We start from the raw sequence: 12,015 nt of genomic DNA on the forward strand, positions 1-12,015 counted from the left end.
GGTAAATCCAGGCTGTGTTTGGGTCTGGAGGAGCCTGCAGTCATTATTCAAGCATCGTTCATGAAGTCTAGATTGTCGGTGTCTCAACAGCTCGTCTGAGTGCAGCACCATGAAGATTATTTATATGACTTAATGCTCAAAGCATGGCCTTCAGATCAAACTTCATTCAGACTCCCAGCTTTCAAGCCTTCACTGGGAGCCTCCCAGTAAAACCACAGCTCTACTGGACCATTTTATCCCAGAGTGTCTCGGACTCCTGTTATTTCCTTGTTCATGTTTATGTTGAAGACGACGAGCCTCTGGGATTGTTTCATAGCTGACATTAACATCCATGGGCAGTCAGGTACTTTAATGTTTACTGGTGATGGTGTGTGATCCATACAGAGATGGTCTGAGAGCTCTATCCTGATTGGTTGAGTAGACGCTCATGCATACTGGCAGCTTTAGCTACATAATGGTAGTTCCTCTGTTAGTGGTTCTAAGAGTGATGGGGATAATTGCTCAGCTGGAAGAGTCTCATGGATACACTTTAAAATTGTATCAAAATAAGGACACACATGTTCATAAGACTGCCTCTTAAACAGGAGCCAGCTCCCAGAACGGGCTCGTTCTCTTGTCTGGGCTCTCTGCCTCCCTTCAGTTGGTTCCAGTTTGGATTTTTACTTGTAAATTAAGGCCCTGTCCACACGGAGACGGATTCAGGAGTAAACACAAATGTTTTTTGTTGTATCAGCGTTTCATCCACACAGAAACGGCGTTTTGGGAGGCCATCAATGCTACTTTTAGGAACTGGGACCCAGAGTGAACAAATCTGTAAACTCTTACCGTTTCGTCTCTTTGTGGACGGCCAACCACATCTTTGATGAAATGATTACGTCACACATAGCTTAGCCCACTTAAGCTGCATGGGCAGGTCAAACCAAAACAACAATGGTGGATTACAGGGTGTGTTCCTGCTGCAGAAGCTACTGAGCTTATTCTGGCTTTATCAGCAGAATCTGATGCCCCTTTATGACCGAGAACAGCAGACACCAGACGTTCTTAGATCCACCGAGGAGAACAACCACGGCTGTTTTTGTTGCAGTATGCCAAAAATACCCGGATGACGTGCTGATTCAGGAAAATTTCACAGTATGCATCGAACCAGTCTGCTTTGCCTACTGTTACCCACAATGCAATGTGCCGGGTCAGAGTTCGAAATTGCAGAGAGCGGCGGAACTTTCACTGGAGCGGCTGACGGTTACAAAACGTGCCATTACCTTTTATCTTTACCTTTTTAACGTGTACTATAATGAAATAAGTTGTAGTAGGGTCGCTGTTCTTGTTTGAAAGCTGCTGTCAGGTGTGTCCTTTCACTGCTCTGTACATGCTAAGCTAACAACAACGGCTATAAAAATCCAGAAAAATCAAATAAAAACACCTCCCAGATTTTTCTGTACGTAAATGGATGGAAAACACTGTAGCGTCGTTTAATACTGACCAGGGTATGACGTACCTCTGTATACTGGAAACCAGTGAAACTGGGCCAAGCATACTACACACTAACGTCCGACTGGCAGTCAAACTGCGTTTGACAGGAGTATGCGGAAGGCCAATTAGAAAACAGCCCAGGAGAAAGTTTTCTGTAATCTTCTTCTCTTCTGGTGCATTTCCATGGCAGCGTTACAGCGCCACTTACAGGCTTGGCATAGATACTACAGCGTTTTCTGTTTCAGAGGTTTTGTGCTGGCGTGGACATTTCCTGAAACAATCCCGTGTTTACAGAAGACTTTCAAAATGAAACCTGAATACATCTTCGTGGTGTCCGTGTGGACAGGGCCTAAATAACCACAATAATGGAAAAAGGAGACTCTCTCAAATAAGAGCCAGCTCCTGTTGTTCCTATTAAACCACCCACTCCACTGGTATGACTCATTGGGATCACATGATTTGAAACAAGCTAGATCGACCCTCTTGAGAGACACTGGCCATGTTTTAAGGACTTTTTAAATAATGATAATAAAAGGAGAAAGGAACAGACTCTCAAACAGGAGCCAGTTCCTGTCATTCAGAACTAGCTGGTTCAAAGACTGGCACAGCAGGTTTATGGCAAACGAGGGATGAAATATGTGTAGAGGCATCTCTAGTTTCTAAGCTCGTAGCTAATTCGCCCCCATGAATCTGCATCAGCCTGGATGCACATAGGCTGCAGAGCTACGTAGCCAAAGGCTAGCTAAATGTAAAAGAGCATGGTTAGGAACAGAGACCATCTATGAGCTTTCTTTTGTCTTATAATGCAGAATGAGGGCTCAGCCAGTGAGGTATCTGAATGCTCCAAACAGATGCTAATGCTAGCTAACGGGCCCCTGCTGTGGTATTGATGGGAGCTCTGCTGGTGTAGCAGCATGCTAAACCAGTATGACAGGGTTTATTTAAGTTTTAGTTTTTACTGGTTCGTTAGGTTTCTTCTTTGATGTTTACATTGTGTTCAGATTTCTTCTATCCAGCGTTTGCTCATCAGCCTTTAGCAGCATTTTTTTTAAAGTGCCTCACAAGCGAAACTTGGAGATGATCGTTCCAGCCGACGGACGCTAAAGCTGCTCATCAGCCTGCATGCCGTTATCTGGAACCACGGCCTGTTTAGTCCGATGTTTGCTGATCTCTTAACTCTTCTACACCAGTGGTTCTCAACCTTGGGGTCGGGACCCCCTTGGGGGTCACGAGACACTTAGAGGGGGTCGCCAGATGCCCTAAAAATCTAAGAATCTTTTTTAAATTACACTGTTGCCACTTCACAACAACAAATTTTAACCCCTTTTTGTCTGTTTTAAACTTCCACCACTGTTTTCTGCCTGTTTTCTGCCACTTCTTGTCACTTAAGCTTAATTTTGCCTCTATTGACCTATTATTGCTACTATGAATCCCTTTTTCCCACTTTTTATGCCCAGTTTTTTCCATTTTAACCACATTTCACCATTTGATATGCCCATTTTTGCTAGTTTAACCAACTTCTGTCAGTATCTGCCTATTTTTCTTTCTCAGTTAAGCCTTTTTTTACTAGTTTTTATCAATTTTTCATCCCATTTCACCAAATTCCACCCATTTTTACCAATTCACAGCCATCTCAGCCACATTTTAACTCCCTTTTACCTCTATTTATGCCCATTTTTTCCATTTTTATCTAATTTTTGCCACTTCCAACCCATTTCTGCTACTTTTAAAATCCAATTTGAAAAGTTTTTCCACATTTTTTTGCTTTTACCACCCCATTGTAGCAATTTTTAAACCATTTTAATATTTTTTTTTTTTAACAAAGGGGATTTACATTTCTAAGACGGCTGTTTACTACATGAATGATTAAAAAAATATTTGTTTCTTTGATAAGAGTGGTTTCTTTTTTTTCAGGTGAAATATGAAATATGGATATCACAGCTTAACTTTACTATGGACCATGGTTTTGCTGACCTCCATGGGCCCCAGTTTGGCTGGGTCCCAGAAAGTTCCCCAATTGTCCCCCCTCATGGACGGCCTTGTCTCCACACGACTGTTCTTGAATGTTCATGACTGTGTTCAACCAACCTCAGGTACAGTGGCGGTCCCCGGTCTCTGACACCTTTATTTTTGGGGTCGCGGGCTGAAAAGGTTGAGAACCACAGTTCTACACGACCTACAGGACATGGGGACAGCGACACCTAGTGGCCACATGAGCACTCACTGATAAGACTCGTCCTCTCCCGGCATTCATAAAGAGAGAGAGGTTGGGCGCCACACGGGACATTTTAACAACCACAGGAAATAATACTGATATTCAGCTCATTATCCAATCACAGCCTGGCAGCACAATAATACAACTGAGCGGTGAAATACAGGCATGGCTCTGTCTATTAACCCCAACAATAAAACATCTGTCCTGGATGACTGAAAAACATTTATTTTATATAAATAAGGGGACATTGATAAATATATTCACTCTAATCAAAGCTGACACCTTCAGAGGTTTTTTATCTTTCAGTCCAGAAATGAAAAATAATTCTGTTAAAAACCATAGTTCATAAAAAGCAGTGATTTCTAACTGGTTTATCCTTAGAAGCTGCCTCCTCTGTGAGAGATAACCCCACCATGAAAATACATTTATTTATTACAGGATGTGGATGAATACGTGGAGATCTAGAGGAAAATGTACTTAACAAAGAAAACTGGAGTGTATAAATAAATGTTTGTCAGTTCAGAGCCTCTGCAGTCATTTATTGTTTAAAGCACTAAAATGTAATCTCTCAAAGACAGGTTAAAGTTTGAGGATGAACAAATATCACCCTGTAGATGGTGAATCAGGTTAAAAACATTTGTGACCCACTAAAAACAGCCAGAGACCCACTTCTGGGCCTTGACCCACCAGTTGAGAATCACTGCTCTGAAAAGTCTGATCATCTCTCCTGACTCTTCCTGAACCAGAACTGAGATGTTGAAGTGACGGGACTTCACCTGTCCTCTCCATGCTGGCGTTTTGCAGGTGTGGCGTTGGAGTTGGTTTTAGGAGCCGTTCTCTCTCTGATGTTTGTGGATGTTAGGAGGGCTTCATGTGGAACCTTCTCCAAACTGTTGGATGTTAAGAACCAATGAATGTCCCTCACCTCCTGTCATGTCATTTTTACCATGTTCTGCCCCCCCTCCCTAAACCAGGTCAAAATAGAAATGTTCTTTTCTCTACAGAGTGCTGAAGTTGATCAAACTCAGATGCCTTCTGGTAAAATCCGTTCTGTTCACCTGAAACCACCTCCCAGGTGTTTCTCTGAGATTCTGTCCTGATAAATGTGTGAGACTCTGCAGCACAAACTGACACCGGCAGTGTCAGGTCCCATTCCATTTAACACTGTATGTTTATAATAAAAACAGTCTGCTAATAAAAACGAACATTTTTCTTTTCTTTCTCTTTTTCTGAAAACATTCTACATCTGTCCTACATGAGTCTGTCCTACATGAGTCTGTCCTACATGAGTCTGTCCTACATGAGTCTGTCCTACATGACGGAATAACTCATCTACGTTAGTCAGTTTATTTTAATGGATCTTCTCTAATTAAAAAGCTGTATGGACTAGACTTGACCACTAGATGGAGGCAGAGATCTGATGTGTTAAATGTTCCTCAGTGTCTTCACAACACAAACATGCTTTGAGTGTATCATGCTGAGGTGAAATTAAGAAGCTGCATACTTAAATGGAAGTGTTTCATAAATAGTGCCACAATGAAAACCCAAATTCAACATTTATCCAGAGGAAACTCGCCTGGACTAAGTCTGTATCATAAAATTAATGGTTTAAGACTTTAGGACTTTGATTTTGTTCCCCTAAAGCCAACCGGTCCCCCAAGGCTGACCGGTCCCCCTAAAGTAGACCGGACCCCCTAAAGGCAACTGGTCCCCCTAAAGCCGACTGGCTCCCTAAAGCCGACTGGTCTCCCTAAAGCCAACTGGTCCCCCTAAAGGTGACCGATCCCCCTAAAGCTGACCAGTCCCCCTAAAGCTGACCAGTCCCCCTAAAGCTGACCAGTCCCCCTAAAGCTGACCAGTCCCCCTAAAGGCGACCAGTCCCCCTAAAGCTGACCGGTCCCCCTAAAGCCGACCGGTCCCCCTAAAACCGACCGGTCCCCCTAAAGCCGACCGGTCCCCCTAAAGCCGACCGGTCCCCCTAAAGCCGACCGGTCCCCCTAAAGCTGACCGGTCCCCCTAAAGCCGACCGGTCCCCCTAAAGCTGACCAGTCCCCCTAAAGCTGACCAGTCCTCACAGTGTGACAGAATAAATGAACCTGTGTCTCCACAACAACAGACATTCAACTCTACTCTCACACACAGGTAGCTTTGTTCCTGCAGCATACGGAGGAATGTGTTCATTTCCTGGTGTGAACGCTCACATGTTTGTTTGTTTTTAACAGACTGAGAATAAAGTGGAGAGAGAAAGGAGAGACTCAGAGCCTGTGTGTGTGTGTGTGTGTGGGGGGGGGGGGGGGGTGTTATATCAAAATCTCTCAATCCCTAACAGGGACGAACAACAACTCTTAGACCAGTTAAGGCTGAAAGTCCTTGGCACTTAATTTTATCTACATTTAAAATTCTGATATCATGAAGACGTTTATTAGATAAAAATAAAACAGAACTAGATTTTCTTTGCCAGTGAAGGGCTCATTAGGGCCCTGGGTCGTCATTCCCCCTCTCCCTCCTGTTATAACGTCCACGCTTTCAGGGATTTTATTTAAAGACAGACTCAGACTTTCAGCTGAGGTGCATCTAGCATGGGATTTCAAAAATGTCTTTTTAAAGCATAATGGACGGGGGGGGGGATAAAGACACGCCCACTCCCTCCTTCCTACTGTCCCTTATCAGCCACCACATCATTCAGCCTATGCTGCTTTTAAAATTTTGATTATTACCAATAATGTCAGAAACATTGAAGCTAAACCTACCATGGGCTACATGAGTGTGAAGCTCAGATACATGGTTATATAAACCTAGCACATAAAGCAAAGAAATATAATAATAAACAATGATAATCTGATAATGTTGTAAAGTCTGTTAATTTTCCTTTAAATTCAGACACATCTATGAAAATCATGCATGTGTGGGATGAGCAGCAGAGCTGAGGATGTGGGTTGGCCCATGAATATTATTCTCCAAATGTTTTCTGCTGTTGACTCTTGTTGGTAGAAGAAAAACCGGACACACCCACAACAGCCTGGCTCCTCCCCCTCATGCTGGTCACCAGCCTGGCTCCTCCCCCTCATGCTGGTCACCAGCCTGGCTCCTCCCCCTCATACTGGTCACCAGCCTGGCTCCTCCCCCTCATGCTGGTCACCAGCCTGGCTCCTCCCCCTCATACTTGTCACCAGCCTGGCTCCTCCCCCTCATGCTGGTCACCAGCCTGGCTCCTCCCCCTCATGCTGGTCATCAGCCTGGCTCCTCCCCCTCATACTTGTCACCAGCCTGGCTCCTCCCCCTCATGCTGGTCACCAGCCTGGCTCCTCCCCCTCATGCTGGTCACCAGCAGCTCTAAACGATCTCTGTCTACATCAGCCTGAGTCTGTAGCGTTCCTGGTAACAGCTGATGGAGTAATCCACGTCTCAGGTTTCATCACTCTGCAGGTGTGAGGATGTTTCTACGTTTGTGTTGTTACCGCTGGTTAGAGCCTGTAGTCTGTAGATACAGGTACATCTCAAAAAATTAGAGTATCATGAAAAAGTTCAATATTTTCTGTCCCTCATTTCAGAAAGGTAAACCCATATATTATACAGACTCATTACACACAGTGAAATATTTCAGGCCTTTATTTCTCGAAATGGCTCACAGATAAGAAAACCCAAAATTCAGAGTCTCAGAAAATGAGAATATTCTATTAGATCAATAAAAGGATATTTTAAACAGAAATGTCAGGCTGCTGAAAAGTCTGTTCATTTCTATGCATCAATACTTGGTTGGGCCTCCTTCTGCATGAATTACTGCATCAATGCGGCGTGGCATGGAGGCGATCAGCCTGTGGCACTGCTCAGGTGTAATGAAGCCCAGGTTGCTGTGATAGCGGCCTTCAGGTCTGGCGTCTCTCATCCTCCATAGATCCTCTATGGGGTTCAGCTCAGAGTCACAGTAACTCCATGGTCACTGAAGCAGCTTTGGTACCTTTGGCAGTGTGGGCAGGGGCCAAGTCCTGCTGGAAAATCAAATCAGCATCTCCATGGTGCTGGTCAGCAGAAGGAAGCATGAAGGTCTCTGAAATGTCCTGGTAGATGGCTGCGTTGACCTTTGACCTGATAAAACAGTGGACCAACACCAGCAGATGCCATGGCAGCCCAGATCATCACTGACTGTGGAAACTTCACACTGGACTTCACGTAACGTGGATTCTGGTCCTCTCCTCTCTTCAAGGTCCCAGAGTCTGGAGGAAGGAGTCAGGAGAAACCTGTGTGATGATCCTGATTCAGTTTAGTTTCTGTGGTGTTTCCTGTAGCCCTTGTGTTTCTGTGGATTGTGTGCTGTTTCATCATGTTTCTAGTGTTGTAGTCAATGACCTTTTGTGTTTTTATAATTTCTTGTGTAGTTCTAGTGTGTTTTGTAAATCCTTTTCCCTGCCTGAGTGTGTTTCCCTCCTTGTGTTCTTGGTATCCTGTGTTTTCAGTGTGTCCTTAGTTTAGTTTCTAGTCTACTGTCTTCTTTCAGTCCTTGTGTGTTTCCTGTGAAATGCTCCGTGTTTCCTGTTTCAGTTTGTCGTTTCCTTCCCTTGTGTGTGAGTCCAGGTTTTCTTCCTGCCCTTGTGTTTTTCCCTCCACTGTGATTACTCTCACTGGTTTCACCTGAGTCTCGTTAACCTCCCCTGTCTCTCGTGTGTATTTAGGTTCTGTGTTTCTCCCTGTCCTTCGTCGGATTGTCACGTCTTCATCCATGTTTCTCCTCATGTTGATCCTCCTGCCCCCGGTAGTTTTTACTTTTGATGGACTTTGTTTTAAAGGAAGTTTGGTTTTGTGGTCTTCTAAGTTGTTTTTTTAACTGTATTGGACTTTAGTTTGTTTTATTAAATCCTTTCTGAGTTCTGCATTTGGGTTAAAGACTGTAGAGTAAACAGCATACAGCCACAGATAAAACAGGTTAAAAATGGCAGTTTTTCTGTCACAGACCTTGTGTCGACCCCAGACGCGCCTCTGTCCGATTGCAATGAACACAGCACCAGATGAGTTGTCCCCTCCCCCACTCTCCAGGCCTGAAGTTACTGTCGGGTTCACCAGGGCCCCGTTCCTCGTACGTGGTTCAAATAATCAGAGCTAATGTCCTTTTAGCCTGGTTCAATTAACGCGATGATTGAAGGCTGGCTGAGTCCGTTCCTCCACGGCTGAATCCGCTAAATCAGGGACGTTAATTGGAAGCAGACATGAGTGATCAGGATACTTGCGCGCGCCCGTTCTACATAAAAAGGGAGCAGTGTAGATCACAGAAATCATGATTGTCTGTCATAATTCATGGCGAATAATAAGAAAAGCGCGACATTTTTCACACAAACAGAGCAGCAGACAATCATGGAGGAGTTTGAAAATTACAAAAACATTGTAACTGTGCAATCCAACTCCTCGGCTGCAGCGAAGGCGAGACATGCAGCTTGGCAAAGGATTGTGGAAAAGTTAAATGCGCAATTAAGGAGCATGTAGGCCTAGTTATGCATCGCTGTATAAGGCTATAGCCCAGGCTATTAATTTAAATGTGTGTTTGCCGTAACCTCGTGTAATGATATGAGCAACGGATGTTTTGCCTCCTTTAAGAGCTGCCGTCGTTGTTGGAGCATGCTCAGTGTTTACGAGCCTGATGAGCTGTAAGCTAACAGACAACCGTACCTGTAAAGCTATCGTTATTAAAGTATTTCTCTTCAAGTAAACCTGGAGTATTAATGAAGAGCCCACTATACAAACATGACACCTCGTAGCCTAATGACCCAGATTAATTACTGTCTATCATTAATGAAGCTTGTGTATTTTCTAAAGGTACTAGAAAGCACACTAATTTGATACAGTATGTTTGATATAGCCTCTAGGCCCAGCTATCTGTTGTTATATTTATATATTGTGCTCTTTTTCTCCTCTTATCCCTTCCTATAGAACAAACCCAAATGTCGAGCAAACTTGGGAACAAGTTAAAATAAAACACAAGAGCATTATTCAGTGTGGTACGGGAATATCATTGGCTCCATGGTGTTGAATTAGAAATGTTCCTTGTACGTGCAAAAAACCACAATCCTCCACACAAAGTCTGAGTGACAGTTAGCGCACGGAGGCACCGGGTAATATTGGCGATGTATGGCCCTATCAGCTGTTCCAAATAAATAATGCCTTGGCGACTGAAACATACAAAAAATCATCAGAAAATGATGAAGGATCTTGGCGATCTCGGATCAATCTTTCCCTATGAAATGTGGCACGGATTGTTATTGCTTCGTCTCTCAGGAAGGGAGCTTCCTCTTTTTTTTCTTTTGGGGGGGCGTGTCTTAAGATCCGGCTTCTTCAAATAAACCTGCCCTGGAGCAGGTTTAAGTTTATTGATCTGTTGCTATAGTGATTTAGCCTTACCTGCTTCGAGGCACCGAACAAGCCTGACATGACGTCAGGTTATCCTGAAATTATCCAGCTAACTGAGTTAGCCAGGTACGAGGAACGGGGCCCTGGTGGTCCGAGGAAGGGAGGAGTCGGCACAGCTGACCACACGGTGCTAACGAGGTAAAGGATGAACTCAATGAAGAAATGACAGTCATCTAAAACGTGCATGTATGCAGCTGTCTGGATGAAGCACACAATTATGTCGAAAGTCCGGCCCCCAGAGTCTCTGTCCAGACTAAATCTGGACTTGTGCAGATGTGCTTGATGACCCCTGCTCTAGTGCAACATCCTGAACACTGACTCCTAGTGGCAGACCGTTGTATGTGCATTTATTTTCTATTGAAACCAAGACGGCCGACGGTCAGTTCCTCTGGAACATCCATGAATGCTTTCTATCCCAGGACCTTCATGCAGGTAAAACTAACAATGCAGCATCAGGTCACAGCTAAGGAGTCCTGCCGTCATTAAACGTTCAAGGATTAGATAGAAGATACTGAAACAGATAGATTAATCTCACAGGTACTGAAACAGATAGATTAATCTCACAGGTACTGAAACAGATAGATTAATCTCACAGGTACTGAAACAGAAAGATTAATCTCACAGGTACTGAAACAGATAGATTAATCTCACAGGTACTGAAACAGAAAGATTAATCTCACAGATACTGAGACAGATTAATCTCACAGGTACTGAAACAGAAAGATTAATATCACAGATACTGAAACAGATAGATTAATCTCACAGATACTGAAACAGATAGATTAATCTCACAGGTACTGAAACAGATAGATTAATCTCACAGATACCGAAACAGATAGATTAATCTCACAGGTACTGAAACAGATAGATTAATCTCACAGGTACTGAAACAGATAGATTAATCTCACAGGTACTGAAACAGATAGATTAATCTCACAGATACTGAAACAGATAGATTAATCTCACAGGTACTGAAACAGATGGATTAATCTCACAGGTACTGAAACAGATAGATTAATCTCACAGATACTGAGACAGATTAATCTCACAGGTACTGAAACAGATAGATTAATATCACAGATACTGAAACAGATAGATTAATCTCACACATACCAAAACAGATAGATTAATCTCACAGGTACTGAAACAGATGGATTAATCTCACAGGTACTGAAACAGATAGATTAATCTCACAGGTACTGAAACAGATAGATTAATCTCACAGGTACTGAAACAGATAGATTAATCTCACACATACCAAAACAGATAGATTAATCTCACAGGTACTGAAACAGATAGATTAATCTCACAGGTACTGAAACAGATAGATTAATCTCACAGGTACTGAAACAGATGGATTAATCTCACACATACCAAAACAGATAGATTAATCTCACAGATACTGAAACAGATAGATTAATCTCACAGATACTGAAACAGATAGATTAATCTCACAGGTACTGAAACAGATAGATTAATCTCACAGATACTGAAACAGATAGATTAATCTCACAGGTACTGAAACAGATAGATTAATCTCACAGGTACTGAAACAGATAGATTAATCTCACAGGTACTGAAACAGATAGATTAATCTCACAGATACTGAAACAGATAGATTAATCTCACAGGTACTGAAACAGATGGATTAATCTCACAGGTACTGAAACAGATAGATTAATCTCACAGATACTGAGACAGATTAATCTCACAGGTACTGAAACAGATAGATTAATATCACAGATACTGAAACAGATAGATTAATCTCACAGATACTGAAACAGATAGATTAATCTCACAGGTACTGAAACAGATGGATTAATCTCACAGGTACTGAAACAGATAGATTAATCTCACAGGTACTGAAACAGATAGATTAATCTCACAGGTACTGAAACAGATAGATTAATCTCACACATACCAAAACAGATAGA

Source organism: Cheilinus undulatus, linkage group 12 (genome assembly GCF_018320785.1).
Source record: "Cheilinus undulatus linkage group 12, ASM1832078v1, whole genome shotgun sequence".
Lineage (NCBI taxonomy): Eukaryota > Metazoa > Chordata > Actinopteri > Labriformes > Labridae > Cheilinus > Cheilinus undulatus.